Consider the following 18,102-nt stretch of genomic DNA (forward strand, 5'->3'; position numbering starts at 1 on the left):
GCACCCAGGGAACATGCAAACTCCACACAGATGGGCCCCATAAGAACGCTGGAATTTTCTGGCATGATTTTGTACCTTTTATACCTAGTTTCCTCATGACTCTGGGGTTTCCCTCACATGGGGAAAGTCAGAAATGCTGATCACATGGTGTTAGTTGAAAACTCCAGTTTTATAGAGAGTGACCTTTGCAAACACTGATGCAAACACCAATGATTGCTTCCTGAGTGGAACAGTCATGTGATATTGTTTTTGTTGTAAATGTGGCATTTTTTGACAGAAGTTTACAGGAAGTTTGACACATGACCTCTTTCATCATGGGAGGATTTTAATGGACAAAAAACAGATTGACCGCTGAATTTATGGGATGTTTCTGAGAATAACCCCCAACATTTCGAAACAACCTCTAATTTTGTTGCTCAGCTCGTTATTTTGAGATCTGAAAGTGATCTCAAACTCAAACTCAATTCTCAATTTAAAGTAAAAGCTTTGCCTTTTGAGACTTGTTGGTTTCAGGTTAAGTCACAATTTTTACTTTGAATGAAAACATTCTCTGTTTCTGGTTTGAGTTGCACTTTTCCGGTCAGCGAGCGTTTTCAGGCAAGCCGGTCTGTTCTGCTCAAAAAACTGGTGACCGTGACAACCTGCTAGTGGGTCAATGGGAGTACAGCTTTTTCCATACTGAACAGAGATTGGCAACTGGTCTCTAGTCCTGTGCGACTGAGGCCTTATGGAAAGTATTGCAAGTTTACTTTCATAGCCCCATAATTTATTTCTCAGCCTGTGCTGACTCAAGTGAAGTCACTGGAAGCAATTTATTTGGCTTTCATGCAGCTCCCTCCTAAGCATCAACAGTCTTCGTCCAACTTTTTAGCAGAAGCAATAACTCTTACATCTGTAAACAGACATCGTGCAAAATTGATGGAGTTGCCCTTTAAAGTTTTAGTTAATGGGATGGGGAATACATTCTGCCATAGAGAGCCCTCACAAGCATGGAAGCACAACGCATATGTGTGTATCTAATTTGAATAAAACGCAGACCACCTTCAGCTGGTAATTTCCCTCTTATCCCCTATCACATCAGTCAATAACACAACCGCACAGATCAAGGATACTTTTCTCTGTGCGTGTGTGTGTGTGTGTGTGTGTGTGTGTGTGTGTGTGTGTGTGTGTGTGTGTGTGTGTGTGTGTGTGTGTGTGTGTGTGTTGCTCTCTATCTGGATTCAGGATGTGTGTCGGAGCTCCAGATGGACTTTGTTGTCCCAGTTTCCCGACACGTAACTAACAGGAAGGATGAAAGAATGAAAGAAACTCACCATCAGATTCAGATGCCTCGCTTTGCTGCTCCTTCCTTCACAACTTTCTCTTTTTTGATTCCCCCCCTATCACATTACTGTTATCGGAGAGAATATATGCAACAAAATTCATGAGCAGTGTTGCTTCAGTCCATGGTTGATTTCTTTTAGTGCCTCCTTTTCATTTCTATTCCTCTGTAATCTCTCTCTGTAATATCCTCCCTTGTCCATTTACTGATACCCTCCTTCACTTCTTTCCCATCCATTAGGCTTGTTCTCTAATTTCTTTGCCAGACTCCACCTTCAAGAGACAGAATAATGGTTTGAGAAGGCCAGTATTAATTATGTGTGTCTCATGTGTGACTAATACAAGTTTCTGAGTGCAGATACAGTAGATTGTAATGAGTGGGAGTAAAAGAAAGAAAGACAGGCAGCAAGAAAATGAGCAAATGCCTGTGTGATCTGAGACATGGAAACTCAGCAGGCATGGATCAAAACACCCAAAAGGCCCACAATTACATCTATGCCTTGCGCTGACAGAGGGACACACAGACACACACACACACACGTACACACACATACACACTCTTTCTGATCTTGTATCGGAGCAGAACCTTACATCCTGCTCCCTCTGCACTGAGCGAGACTTTGACACACTTTTACTGACATCCTTTATTAACACAGTGTAGAGAGGAAAAAGATTGTGTGTGTGTGTGTGTGTGTGTGTGTGTGTGTGTGTGTGTGTTTGTGTGTGTGTGTAGTTGAAAGGATGCACACTGTATTTTCCTACCAGATCTGGGAGGTAGAGAATACACACACACACACACACACACACACACACACACACACACACACACACACACACACACACACACACACACACACACACACACAAGGGCTTTAGACTGCCCAAGTGTGAACCAAACTGTCCAATTACTTTGATCCATGCCTGTTGCTGTGGGAAGAGAAAATAGTTTCTCCCCTTTTGCCTTAAAGCATATTACCTAGGTATACACATGCACTCACCGCACACACACACTCCTACGCACATTTATACACAAACAGAACATAATGGCTTTGGTCTGGCTTGCCAGATCTGGTTCCCCTAATTGCCTGAGAGGATGGAGAGCAGAAAATCAGGGAGGGAAATGCAAACTGCAAAATTTAACCACATTTGTTGAGTGGTGCATCTGTTTAACAACTCCAGAGGAGCAGCAGCAGCAGGAGGAGGATGGAACCAGCTGTGGCTGAAAAACAATGGCTCCTGGCTCTCATTCAATCTAATCAAAATCCTTGTTATATCAAACCGAACACACAACCATGTATTTTGTGAGCAGAGGCAGCCACTCATGTGTCAAGGCCCAACGTGGCATTCGTGTGTGTTCCTGAAGTTAAACTTTGCTGCTGCAGGACAAACAGAAGTTTATGAGCCCCTATGAGATTACACCCTCCCCCAATAAACCCCACTGTGCCCTCCATCAGTCAAAAATGCAGTGAGTGTAAACTGTGTCCTTCAAACAATATTTTCACAGTCTTTCAGTAATGTACAAGTTATCGAGTAGAATTACACAAAAACTGGGCTGAAAATCAGTGGCAGCAGGACTTATTTGGTTCAAATAGTCAGTATGTGTGGAGGAGGTCAGGAGAGGGGCACACCAGTGAGTGTCTAGAGTCATTTGTAAAAAACGGTGGAGGCTCTGTCATAGTTTGTAGCTACATTTCACCCAGTGGTGTTGGGAATACTGTTGAAAATTTTAACAAGCAGCTGATTGACAACAACTTCCTTTTTCAGCATGAGAGTGATCCCAAACACCCTGCCAATTCAGTTTAAACATTCCTGGTCTCCCCAGAGCCCGGACCTGAAACCACATGGGATCATCTTGACAGAGACAAGCACAAAAAACATCAAAAGAAGAGCTTTGAATGTCCTTCAAGAAGCCTGGAGAACTATTCCTGAAGACTACTTAAAGAAATCACAAGAAAGCTGCCTAAGAGAGTTCAATCAATCAATCGATCCATCAATCCTTTATTGGTACACATTGCGTGTTATGTGTAGTTACTAGAGATGGACCGATCCGATATTACGTATCGGTATCGGTCCGATACTGACCTAAATTACTGGATCGGATATCGGAGAAAAATAAAAAATGTAATCCGATCCATTAAATATCACGAAAGCACCTCACAAAACTTGCAACACGCCGTAACTCACCTCAGAACGTTAGCACGTCGGAGCATAGCATGTGGAGCTTCGCTAGCAACCCGGCATTTCATCTCCGACAAAGTTATCCCGAGAGAAGTAAAGCAAGTGTGTAAGTCCATCTCTGAATGTTTGTAAAGCATTCCTGCGTTAAGCTTAACGAGCGACTGCCTCTCGCTCTCCGGCTGCTACTTCAATCATGAAACTGCTTAACGATCAGCTGATCGGCTTTTCTGTCGTGACTCTGTCTCTCTTGTTTGCTTTTGGCCCACTTTGCACCAGAAAGAGGAAACCAGCGGCTGAACAACAGCAGCACGTTTAAGCTTGATCAGCTGTTGTTAGAATGTATTTAATATTACTTTCTACTCGAGGATCTTTTTCTACGTAGCTGACACTGGTAACTGTGCAGGGGCGGATCTAGCAAAGTTTAGCCAGGGGGGGCCGATAGGGCATTAACAGGGAAAAGGGGGCACAAATACATACTTTTCTTTCTTATTCTCATTTAAAATGTCTCGCTTTTAATTATTTAATATTTATCTGAATCTTACACCCAAAGTTTTAATCTGATGTAAAATGTATAGAAGTCCATTACTGCATATAGTAACTGTTAAGTCTAATATACCTAGTAAGCTATAGTACTTTTTCCTTTGGGAAGGTACCATCTGTGCAGTCTGCAATTTTGTTGAAGAAAGATGTTGAATCTATTTAATATTTCTTGAAAAATAATTGATTTCTGTGCATTTTTTTTTTCACACTGCATCAAATTAAGGTTGATTACGTCGATTAAGCATCATGAGGTGGAGCGTGAGGGGTGGTTCCCTATTTTTTATTTATTTATTTTTATTGTTGCTGGGAGTTGGAACCCTATTAGTTAGGTTGCTTAATATTTATGCTAAGTACTCTTTAAAATACCAGAATAGGGAGGATGGTGTAGGTTTAAGTTTATCAGATTGATCAGTATTGCTGAACTATGAAATATTTTTTTTGCATACAGGTATAACAGAATAGCTTTAGTGTAGTTGTTGTTTTAAACTTGAGTATGAACTTATACAAAATGCAGCAAGATATTTAAAAAACAGTTTTGTTGATTAAAAAACACTATATCGGATTCATATCGGTATCGGCAGATATCCAAATTTATGATATCGGTATCGGTCATAAAAAAGTGGTATCATGCCATCTCTAGTAGTTACACATACACGTTACATGTTACACGTACAGGTGCCTGCAGTGAAAATCGGACCCCTTCTGACCACACGTACATAGCACAAAACATCACATTGGGAAGACAGGCCAGAGAGAGGTTGAATGGTAAGAAAAACAATGAAAATTTGAAATGTGAAATGTGCGACTCTGCACATGTTTAAATAAATCCCATTTTCCTAAAAAAATATAAAGAATGAAGGGCAGCTCAAGTATTTTGCACAGTACAGTAACCAGTAAGAATCTGTTATTGTTTAAGAAAAGACTGTAGTGTACTGTTGCATAAAACAATCAACTTAAACTCTGCATAAACCTAACAATATTCATTAGTTTAAAGTTATTGTAGTTCATCAGAGAAAACAGTTGTTTACACACATGCAGCCTCCGTTAAAGTATCAATAGACTTAATCCGATTTTTCACCTCAAGCTCAATTAAAATAATACTGCCTAATATTACCTTATTCTGTTTTGTTTTCCTTTTAGGAAGTTGGGACTGGACCGAGATGGCCAGAGGGCTGATTCTGACCCTCAGGCTGTATTTTCTTTTTCTGATGCATTTATTTATTTGATTACTTCAATTATTATTTAGATGAAATTTTAATATCATTGTAAAGTTGTTATTCTTTATTAAGACCTTTCTTTTTTAAATTACAAATACAAACTGAAGTCTTTTTCTTGGGGGGGGGGGGGACTGCTGACCTTTACCCAGTGATCTTTAATTTATTAACTGGTTAAAAAATGAATGGATGGATGGAAGCTACTATGCAGCTGCCTATTGTTGATATCCATAGACATGGAAACACATTCACACTGATTTAGAGTCATTGGTGGAAATGATGTAATGAGATCCCTAAAATGCAGCAAATGTTTGCTATGAAACCAAAACAATGAGCTAAAAGAAGTTAAAATGCTCCCCAGGGCGTAGAGCAGAGTCATGGGATCATTTTCCACATGTTTTACATCACACCTAATAAATATGATATAATATAATATACTTTGGGTAGGAAGTAATTGGTTAGAGCACCTTTATTCAGGAATGGGGAGGAGAGAAGGTGAAAAGTTTAAGACAGCAGCCATTAGCACAGAAAAAGATGGCACAATTAGATTTTATGGATCAGCACTGTACAGTTATGCTAAGTAGGTGTTGCCTGATAGATTCAGAAGGACTCAGCAGATAAAGAAAGTACGCTAATAATCGCCCCACTGCTGCTCTGGAGTCAGAACTTTTCAGTGCATGAATCTCATATTGACATAAATTACTAGTTTGCTGGCAAAATAACACAAGTGATGCCTAATCCTCCTGTGTGTGTGTGTGTGTGTGTGTGTGTGTGTGTGTGTGTGTGTGTGTGTGTGTGTGTGTGTGTGTGTGTGTGTGTATACAGGCATGTGTCAGGCTGTTTGCTGCTCTTAAAAGTGCTTAGGCATAAAGTTTGCAGCTGCACACACCAGGAGATAATACACATCCTGAATAATTGATAGAAATGAAAACAGCTCTATTTTTTCTTGATGCACTCTTTCTCTGTCTCTAACCATCTCTCATCTTATCTTGCTTCCTTTCTTTCTGCCCTCTCCACCCATTTGGCAGTTTAACAGCTCTTTAATGACAACAACACTTAAATGGTCCCTCTTTGATAGTTTTGTAAAACGCACGCGCACAAACACACAGATTCACCAGCAAATAGCCTCTATTCTGAGGTACGAGGAGGGAGCGTATTTGCTCTCATGCAGTCAGACATCAGTGCAGGTCAGGTGGCAGGTGTGGAGGATTGGAAAGCGCTTGCTGTGCAATCCATCAAAACTGTCCCTTTGTCACTCTTTCCTCTTCCTCTCTCATGCTCCATAGCTCTCTTTTTAAAAGATTTCCCTGCTGACATTCTTCCCCCCCCCCCCATTTCTGTTCATCACATTTGTCTCAGTGTTATTTTGCCTTTCTTTTGCTCCTGCATGCTGTGGTCCCTTTTGTTACCTGTTCACTCGCTTCCTAAATGGGCACAGAAAGGAAATCAGAAAGCACCGGGGAGAGAGGAAAGGGAAGACAGGGTGCATTTACGGCCAAATAAAGAGCAGGCCTTAATAATTTACTGCCCTCCGCAGCCACTAGCCAATCACAGGCCATTGCAAGGATAGAAATGAGAGAGAAAGGGAGAGAACGAGTGAGAACAAGTGAGAGTGCGATGAGGAAATCAGACAAGCAGGGGCTGCTTCGTATTAAACATCCCTCCATGCTGTGATGAATTATTTGAGGTGATGTATGCTCTGAAAGCTTTGAAACGGTCACCATTGAAAAAATGTCACGAAAACTGAGACGGCAGTCCAGTTTTTAAAAAAAAAAAGACATCTTCAAGGATAAAATGCAAGCTCTTCGAACAAAATGATCCACACATGCATTAAAAAAAGTAAAAAAAAAAAATTCAGGAGCTAAATATTGTGTGACTCACAGCAAACAAATATTTCCACTGACCCACTGTAAGATTTCAAATCCATTATAAAGTTCATCAAAGCTTTTTGATTTTGAATTTAAATCCTACTCCTGCACAGATCTTTTAGCCTCTCTGCATTTCGCGCATATACTTCATATAATTATATTATAATGATTTAACTCTGCAGGAGCTGCATACAGTAGGTTGGCCCTAATGTGCTAGTGTCTCCTCTGGGAGGTGGTCTCAGATTACTGCTCTTCCTATAATGGATACAAGCTTCAGTGTAAACCTTAACCTAACTACAATTTTGCTCAGGAGAAGACAGAAATCAATTTGTGGCTGCAAAGAAAAATAATTAAGGACATCTGTTCCCTCCAAATGAGACAAACAATCCTCAAGTAGTGTTAACAAACACGCACACACCATTTCACGTGAACACTTACAGGGCTGCTACTGTACGCTTTCTGCTCATGGTGTGAAAGAAATAGACAGATAGTGCCTTAGAAGCATTTTTAGCTGTTGGAATAGGCAGTGCTCTATTCAGCAAGTGCTCGAATTGGTCAGTGTGAGGAAGGTCACCTTCCCCCCCTACCAATCATTGATCCATAAACCTGTGAGACAGCAGAGATACCAACAGGAGAGAAAGAGAGAAACAGACAAAAGGTGAAATGGAAGAAATAAAAGGTAATCGGTGAGTACTGTATCTCACATCGGTTGCTGATGGAGTAAAGTCTTGGTGGCTTTGGTAATTGAATGTTAGCCTAATCTAAAGCCAATCAGTCTAATAGTGCTCAATCAGCCAGTCGACACCTGATCAATTCTGGATCCAATTCTCACTTAGTGAGCGGTGTTTGAAAGTGATGCATGTGTGTTTTGCTTTTTCTGTTCTTAAAGAAAATAAATAAAGAAAAGGAAAGAGAGAGTGAGAGAAGAAGAAGAAGAAGCAAGCACGATGCACTTATACTGCTGTCAGAATTATTACACCTGTATCAACAGCGTGGTGCAGATTTTTATTCAAGCACATAAATGTAGCATCGTAGTTTTTTAAGCAAAATGGGTCATGGCATGCATCCAGCCATCCATACGGCCAGTGTTGTGCAAGAGAAAACAAACTCCTGCAGAACAATGTTTGTCTCAGGTACGCTGCTGGACTAAAACTAAACACTGATATGTGCTGAACAAGCTAGTTAACTGCACTGGTGCATCTTCTTCAGCCAGCTCCATATAGCGGCTCATTTGCAAACACTGTTGTGGCCACTTGTGTGAAGATGTGGGTAGAGTAAGAGTGAAGAAATATAAAATAAAATTATATTTGTGAAATTTAAGCAGGCTTGAGTTGTTACTCTACAGCAGAGGTGGTGCAGGCAAAGAGTCAGAATAGTACAAAATGATGAGAATTGGATTGTTTTTATGTGTCTGTACACACTGTTAATTATTCTATTATAAACCCTTATAACTGTGGGTGGTACCATCTGCATTTCAAACTGCCAAACTGCAGCATGAAAGCAGACTTAGAATAAGAATGAGTGAGTAGTGAAGAAGGTGAGAGGAGCATCAGGCAGGGGCTCTTGTTGGATAGTGTGACTAAGCATTAATCAGCGGTAGGTGGGATAATTACAGGAGGGATGGGGATGCATTTAGAGCACGTTGACACCGCAGTTTATCACAGGATAACTGGTCCTCAGTACTTTATATTTCAGCACCAGGGAGCTTTTTGTATGCATCTGGTATATTGATGGGTGAATGAATCAGACTGAATGAACTGATGTGATGGTGGAAGAGCATTTAGGGCGTGCGTGTGTCAGAAGAGAGTCTGGAGATGGGCGATAACAAATGTTAATCAAATCAAAATGGCGGGAATGTTCTCACTGACGTATGATTATAATTTTCTGTGCGCAGAGCGATTACGATTAACAACACACAATTAACCTGCTTTCACTGATTGCTGGGAACAGTGTTTTTTGTGAAGGACAAAAATCATGTGGCAGAAATGTGAGCTCTACCAGCCAGTATCCATAAACATCCGCCTGCTGCTTCTCAGTCACGAATAAAAGGAAATGAGATTTACACTGCTCATGTTTGTCTGAAGTTTAAATGAATGAAGTTTTGTTTTATTTTCACTGTACGAGCTGTATTGTAGGAATAATACGCTGCGGAAAATGCAGACAATTGAAAAAAAACAAAAACAGTCAGAGGAGGGAGAGAGCTGTGTGCTCATCTTTCAGAGAGCTCTTCTATCAGGGTACATTTGAAGATCTCTGAAAATAGCAGGGTCATCACTGCAAAAATAACACACACACACACACACACACACACACACACACACACACACACACACACGCAGATCTAAAAAAGATCACCAACGCACACTGTAGTCTAGACTGTTTTATACACTCAACACACAGTTCTGAATGTCTGGTTTTGACAGTGAAGCCAATGAAAGAATGGGTTATATTTGGTAAAAAAGGAACATTAAACAAATTTAAATTACTTAGAGTAAACCTCTGACAAGAAATCACACCTGAGATTCATCCAATAGGTCTCACCCACTAATACCACCACATTACTTCCCACCTTGATTCAGGTGATTTATCAGACATGGTCTGGTGCTCATTTGAGATCTGTTTCCACAAGTCAGAAAACAGTCTTTGACAAGTAGGCAAGATTTGGAAATTATGTTTTTAACTTATCAAGAAGACTTACATTTGATCAGGTACACCTAGTTAACTACTCTTTAATGCAACAACTATCTGATCAATCCAGTCACATGATAGAAATTCAATGCATTTGGCCACCTAGAGATGGTCAAGCTGACCTGCTGAACTTCAAACTGAGCATCACAATGAAAAACAAAGATTATTTAAATGACTTTGAATGTGGCATTGTTGCTGGTGACAGAGAGGCCAGTTGAGCATTTCTAAAACTGGATTTATGGTCCGAAAAGGAGAAAATATCCGGGGAATGGCAGAGGGAAAAAGACTGCTTGTAACTGCTAGGGGGCGGCCTTAATTAACATCTTGTTACAACTAAGATAAGCAGGAAAGCATCTTTGAACACACCACATGTCAAGCCTTGAAGCAGATGACCTTCCGCAGCAGAGGAGTCTGGATATGTAATGCAACGTTCAGACGGTAGGGTCAGAATTTGATGTAAACACCATGAATGTTTGGATACATTCTGCGTTGTATCAATAGATATGGCTGCTGGTGATGTAATGGTGTGAAAGATATTTTCTTGGCACACTTTGAGCCCCTTAGTACCAACTAAGCCTTATTCAAACACCACAACATACCCAAGTATTGTTGGTGACCGTGTCCATCCCTTTATGACCACAGTCTACCTATTTTCTGATTGCTGCTTCCAGCAGGATAAGATGTCATCTTACAAAATTCAAAGAACCTCAAGCTGGTGTTTCAGCATGACACTGAGTTCACTGTACTCAGATGGTCACCTTAGTCACAGGATTTCTAACCAATAGAATAACATCATGGATATGCAGAAATCTGTAGAAACTTTGCGATTTATGGATGAAAATCTTGGATGAATCTTTCCAGCACCTTGTAGAATCTATGCCATGAAGAATTAAAGTAGTTCTGACACCTCATGCTAGGAAGGTGTACCTAATAAAATGGCTGATGGTGTACTTTTATCCCTTTATTAGAGACGTGGCAGCAGAAAAATGACACAGCTAACCTCCCACTCTGTGCCAGCAGGGCACTCTGGCAATGTCTGGCAACCCTCATGAGAAATAAAAGACAAAAATGGTGATGTCACTTATTTAACTTACAAGCAAAGCACTCTTTATTTTGCAGCGATATATTGTTGTAATTTTAACTCATGCACTCTGTCTCTTGAGTGAATAAGGCTGTACAGAAAATACCTATTTGTTCATTTAAAATTGGATCAAGTGGACTTAAAATAGAGGCCTCTGAATAAAGACTGATGAATCAAATCCAGCAGTAGATTCTTTATATTTTAGAATAAAGGGCAGTGCATCTATTTTATCTCTGATGTGAAGTGGAAATATAGCAGATATCACTCCGGAGAGGCAGTACAGACATTGGCATCGATCACTGTCTGCTCTTACTAAATGATGTGAATATATGATGCATTTTATTGAGCCTTTATGTTAATGTATTTTATAGCGTTTGCATTGTTTTTATGATACATTTAACTGTGCATTTTTACTGCACAGCCCTGCCTCTGATCCTGCTTATCTGCTCAGAACAGTAAAAGTTGATGGTATGGATTGTGACCAATAAAGCATTGTAAAGTGTTCATGTTAACACATATCAATGTAAAACAAGAGGAGAAAGCCCGTGTTTTTTTCAGTCTCACTTCACAGCGCACAGTTATTAAAAATCTGCTTTGAATTTTCCTTTTTACCTGGCTCTTATACATCAGCCGTGCTGGTGTGCTGCGGCAGAACCGACCATTTGTTGGGGAGGCACGCTTGAAAAAAAAGGTGCAATCGGAGCACATTGATTTTTCTTCATGTTAAAAAGCTTTTATTGACATGGCATTTTCTCACCAGAAAGGTTACAGCAGAGGAGAGACGAGAGGGAGGGAGGAGGTGAAACATAAAGACACGCTGCAGCAGCACGGCTCAAGAGCTTCTTGTAAATTCACCCCACTTTAGCCCACTTTAGTGGGTGTGCTATCCTTTTGAAAGTGCAAATTATGGCCTCTCCCAACACATACGCATGCTCATGCACAAACACGCAAACACATGTGCCTCTAAAAACCTTGAAATCCTGGTGGACACAGCGAAAGAGGGGGAGAGTGTACTGACTGTGTAAGGCGAGAAAAAAGATTCAAGGTCATGAATTCGGAGAACAAATGAACATTGTAAAACTGATTCAGAAAGACAGGCAGGCAGACAGCTGGGCAGATTACAGCTCAAGGAGGACGGGACTGGAACCTTTCATCACCTTTAAAGATTCGCTCATGGTGATAATCTCTTTGTGAAACATCGTAATTTCTCAGTAAAGACTCATAAAGCCTCACAGTGTCTTCGTCTCTGGAGAGCCAGGCGACGCCTGCTGACACAGCTCTAAATCACCATGCTCTCCTCCCTCTTCTCCATCCTCCTCCTCCTTCTGCTCTGTTTTTAATAGAAAAACATGCTCACGACTCATACCTCATTTCCCACCACTTCTCCATTATTTCTCTCCCTTCAAATATATCTATTTATTTTACCACATCGGTGACTGGGTTGAATACCATCAAAACAATCGGCACACCCTCATCCATTAGCTGCGTTTAAGCCTTCATGCTTTTAACAGAACATGCTTGAAATAGACAGAATACCTGCAGTAACTAAACTTTTGGTTATGTGGAAATCCATCAGCTGCACACCAAATAACTGTAAACATGTTTCAGGCCACCAAGCAAAAAGCCAAGCTCGTTTTTTGCTCTGTTTTTAATCTGAAAGATTTTCTCAGTTCTTTAGCTGTTAATTGCTCTGCGACATGCTCACCAGCTCATCTATATATTTCTGCTTTTCAGATACTGGCCTGGCAGTGGGCAGTAAGGCAAAAATGATGCTGTATGAGGAGTGACGCTAAACTAAAATAGCAAAGTGGTCAGGATTGCTAAACAGTGAATGGAAATTCACTGTAAAGCTCCTTAAAGTGGAAATATGTGTGATTCAGGCATATTAGTTCAGTTTTATCCAGTTCGCCGTTTTAGTTTTGTGTTTTACCATGAGAACATTTGCAAACAGCAGCTGTTATTTAGGAGACAGAACATCCTGTCCTCATGTCAGAATGACCCCTCACGTCTTTATCAAAATACGTGCCTGTTTATTTCTCTATTAACCATAGATGATGAAGGAACAGTCACCAAAGTTAGAATAAAAGCTCATGTCCATCAACCTAACAGATGTTGAGATGTTTTAGTGTGGACCAGAGCAGCTGACTGACAGACTGTCATTTTCATCCCTGGGCTCGTGTCATTTGGATGGCTAAAAAAGGTGATAGAGATGAGATAGTCTTTCTCCTGAGGTGCCAGATGGTAGATGAGAGGCAACAATGGAAACTTGACACAGTAACTATGTGTAAATTTTGACAGGAGGGGATCCAGAGAGAGGCATTTTTCCTGTCTCATTAAAATGTTGAATTTTAGCTGTATGACTGATGCAAAGTCTAACATGCAGCGTGAGTCGAGCAAGTTTAGATTAGATTAGATAATTCTCACTCTTCTTTTCCAGAGAGGAAAATGGCTTCTTTACCCATACTCGTTTAAAAATGTCAAAAGAAAAATGATGCAGTCAGATCAGAGAACAAAGAACAGCTGTGACGATGCTGTAGTGGCATTCATCAAACTTCTGAGAGGACTTTAGTGCAGCTCGCCATGAACCTATACAATGCATACAATGCACATCTCAGAAGACAAGCATGCATCCTTAACCCTGTAAAGCCTGAAACAAAGGTGAGTTCAGAGCCTTTTTAGGGGTGCTCAGCATCCCTAAATGTAATCGTAGCACCTTTAAAAATAAAAGTAGTGACAGTAGTAGACTTCAATCACCTATCCTACTAATTATGTTGCTTTTGAAAGAAACATTGTCATTTGTATCTAATTGAACTGATGCTCAATTTATGAGGTTATGGAACCCTGATGATGGGATCGACAAAAACTACAATCAAAACTAAAATCTACAAAAGCTGAGCCAGGGACTAAAGCATGAAATAAAATAACAAAACTAAAAACAAAACTTGTTTAAAACTGGAAATGACAGAAATATATTTATGTTTTCGACACACCGGACTTTGATTTTGATTAAAGAGCCTAAACATGCTGGTGGGTTAACCTTCATAGAAGCATAAAAAAAGGATTTTGGTAATTATAAATATTGTTAATTTAGGGCAGGTGTGGCATAAACCTAACACTGGATGGTGGTCTGATAAATTTATTTCATAGTTTTTTGTGACCCGCCTACCAACTACGAATAAAAATTAGCAGCTGCCGTTTTCATGTATTTTAACAAGTGGCAGGACCCTGCTGAGGTGTCCTTGATTCCCTGCTAAAGAAATAAGTGAAGAAAGAAAATAAAAACCTAAATTCTTCTGTAACGTATTGTCTTAAGATCAGAAACATTTTTTATACACATGAGCACATCAAACAGCATATGAGCTTTAAGCTGTCCTCCTGTTGTACAGGGTGAAAGAGAATCTCTAATCACTGACAGTAATAATGCCTTTGCTTATCTAAAAACATCAGTGTGTCCATTAAAATCAGAGTCAAGTTCAGATATGATGTAGAAGATCATGTATCCTACATCAAATGCCTGTAAGATAACCACCGAGCCAGCCGAGTGGAGCCTGTTCTCAAATAACATCGCTTATACCTAAATCCCTAATCTCATCACGCTGTTATATTCCAAGTATGAACTCTCCACATCAGATTCTCTGTTAAAGCAGAGCTCCAAAAATAGCCTGTACACTGTACCTGTCGAGCGATTCTCGCCTTTGACACTGTCAAAACATGTGACAGGGTGTACGGTTAATGTTCATATATATATATACAGCAAATCACTGAGTCTCAAAGATGTGTTTAGTGCTATAAGGGCACCCGTCTTTTCACTCTCTCTCTCGCACACACACACAGACACACTTTTCGCCCGGTCAGCATTTGCACAGCCGTGTGTGTTCATCGTTACAGCCTCTGACTGCAGCGCTAAAAGTGACAGATGTGTCCTGTTAGCTATATGTGACAGACCGTGCAACAAGACAGAGCACTGTGCAACAAATGACCTGTTTGATTGCACACATACATAATAGAAACGATTTGAAGATGAGCCAAAAACTCCAAAGTGCATGTTTATTATGAACAAGATTAAACGTCTAAAGTTCTGCCTGTGATCTCTGGAGGCTGCAGAGTTCATTACAACCCATTAAAAGCTCAAACTATATACTTTTCTTAGTGCCCTTGGTCTTTTCAAACTACATTATATCAGGTGAGTTGTATAAGCTGGTCTAAAGAGCAGAAAAGTGTTAACACGATGATGTCTAAAGCCTCAATTATACTTTCTGGGTTTGTGAGTCAGCTGGAGTCCCAAGTGAAGTAAATTCTCGTCAGATGGCGAGCGCAAGTGTCCATGCAGAGGTCAGTGTGCCTGCCTGTTTATTTTTTGTGACCACACTGACTTGTCTGCAGAGGATTTACATCACAATGCACCAACTACACAACCGCCCCAGGAGGCAGACTTCAAGCAGACTTCAAAGAAATGACAACTCAGCCCCTGGGTCTCCACCTGTCTGTATGCCTGTGTCTGCAACAGTCTTACTCTAACCATTGGCATGTGTCAATATATATATATATTGACACACACACACACACACACACACACACACACACACACACACATATGTGTGTGTGTGATTCTGGCCACTAGCATCCAAACGACCAGATTAAATACCTACAGTGTAATCACAGTTTAACCATATCATAAACCATATCTAGTTTTAGTGCAAAACCAGTGAAACAGGAAGTATAAAATGTAGTCTGAAAGGTGTCTGTACACCTGGCTTTCCTGTCAGGCCCTCGCTCTCCGTGGACTACCTTCATCCAGCTTTCTGCAAGTCCATCTGCTGCAGCTTCCAACTAATCAACCTCAGAGCAAAAGGTCCAATCAGCGGCCTTTATTCGACAGTTTGCAAGGTTAATACAGATCCACATTCTCCAGAGGAAGATTAAAATAAAAAAAAAAGGCTAGAAAATTTAAAAATCGAAGCTAGAGTTCATTTTTTAACATGCAAAACTATTCAGTAACATAGTACGGTTCACAGCCTCATGTTTATTTAGTAGTGTTAAACTACCCATGCTTCACCCAAAGCTGATTCATCCATGTTCATCCAAACTGAATACTATCAACTAGAGATGGACCGATCCGATATTACGTATCGGTATCGGTCCGATACTGACCTAAATTACTGGATCGGATATCGGAGAAAAATAAAAAATGTAATCCGATCCATTAAATATCACGAAAGCACCTCACAAAACTTGCAACACGCCGTAACTCACCTCAGAACGTTAGCACGTCGGAGCATAGCATGTGGAGCTTCGCTAGCAACCCGGCATTTCATCTCCGACAAAGTTATCCCGAGAGAAGTAAAGCAAGTGTGTAAGTCCATCTCTGAATGTTTGTAAAGCATTCCTGCGTTAAGCTTAACGAGCGACTGCCTCTCGCTCTCCGGCTGCTACTTCAATCATGAAACTGCTTAACGATCAGCTGATCGGCTTTTCTGTCGTGACTCCGTCTCTCTTGTTTGCTTTTGGCCCACTTTGCACCAGAAAGAGGAAACCAGCGGCTGAACAACAGCAGCACGTTTAAGCTTGATCAGCTGTTGTTAGAATGTATTTAATATTACTTTCTACTCCAGGATCTTTTTCTACATAGCTGACGCTGGTAACTGTGCAGGGGCGGATCTAGCAAAGTTTAGCCAGGGGGGGCCGATAGGGCATTAACAGGGAAAAGGGGGCACAAAGACATACTTTTCTTTCTTATTCTCATTTAAAATGTCTCGCTTTTAATTATTTAATATTTATCTGAATCTTACACCCAAAGTTTTAATCTGATGTAAAATGTATAGAAGTCCATTACTGCATATAGTAACTGTTAAGTCTAATATACCTAGTAAGCTATAGTACTTTTTCCTTTGGGAAGGTACCATCTGTGCAGTCTGCAATTTTGTTGAAGAAAGATGTTGAATCTATTTAATATTTCTTGAAAAATAATTGATTTCTGTGCATTTTTTTTCACACTGCATCAAATTAAGGTTGATTACGTCGATTAAGCATCATGAGGTGGAGCGTGAGGGGTGGTTCCCTATTTTTTATTTATTTATTTTTATTGTTGCTGGGAGTTGGAACCCTATTAGTTAGGTTGCTTAATATTTATGCTAAGTACTCTTTAAAATACCAGAATAGGGAGGATGGTGTAGGTTTAAGTTTATCAGATTGATCAGTATTGCTGAACTATGAAATATTTTTTTTGCATACAGGTATAACAGAATAGCTTTAGTGTAGTTGTTGTTTTAAACTTGAGTATGAACTTATACAAAATGCAGCAAGATATTTAAAAAACAGTTTTGTTGATTAAAAAACACTATATCGGATTCATATCGGTATCGGCAGATATCCAAATTTATGATATCGGTATCGGTATCGGACATAAAAAAGTGGTATCGTGCCATCTCTACTATCAACACATATTGTTCACTTTGTAAAAGTTTAAAATTTATACAAGGCACTATCTAGAGATCTATCCATCTAATGTATTTGCAAAAGGCTAGTGGGTATTCCTCAGGTAAGTTGAATATACCCCAGATGTGCATGGTTTGGTTTACAATTGCAGGCAATGCCCTTAATGTGAACCAACTACATGTTAATGTCGCCTTATTTTTGTCTTGCAGTCAGTAAATAGACCCCTTACCAGAACTGAAATGTGTGGGCTGAGTGTTATTTACATCTGAGGGTTTAAACTAGCACATATGTGACAAACTGTCGAAAGTCTCAAACACTGAACAGCATTTTAGTGTGAAGGTGTTAAAGTGATAAACTGCGGGTGTCCAGTTATTATTTATTAGAGTTACAGACATCTCGTCAGCAAAGTGACATTTCCATTAAAGTCATGCTGTTAATAGAGTATATATACATTTTTTTTATTAACAAGCAAACAAGCAAACAGAGGAATACAAGGTTTTCGCACACAACCATCTCTAGGTTTTAGAGAGACTGGTGTGAAAAAGAGAAAATGTCCAGTGAGCAGCAGTTATCTGGCTGAAAGTGCCTTGTTGATGCAGAGCTCAGAGAAGAAAGACAAGAGTAAATAAAATGACCACTTATTACTACCAAGATATGCAGAAGACCATCTCTGAACACACAACATGTTGGACCTTGAAGCAGACGGGCTACGGCAGCAGAGGACCACACCAGGTGTCACCTGGGTGCTTACAGCACGATAACACCCCTCGTCACAAAA

The sequence above is a fragment of the Simochromis diagramma genome, unplaced genomic scaffold (genome assembly GCF_900408965.1).
Source record: "Simochromis diagramma unplaced genomic scaffold, fSimDia1.1 OVJJ01000302.1, whole genome shotgun sequence".
NCBI classification, from domain to species: Eukaryota; Metazoa; Chordata; class Actinopteri; order Cichliformes; family Cichlidae; genus Simochromis; species Simochromis diagramma.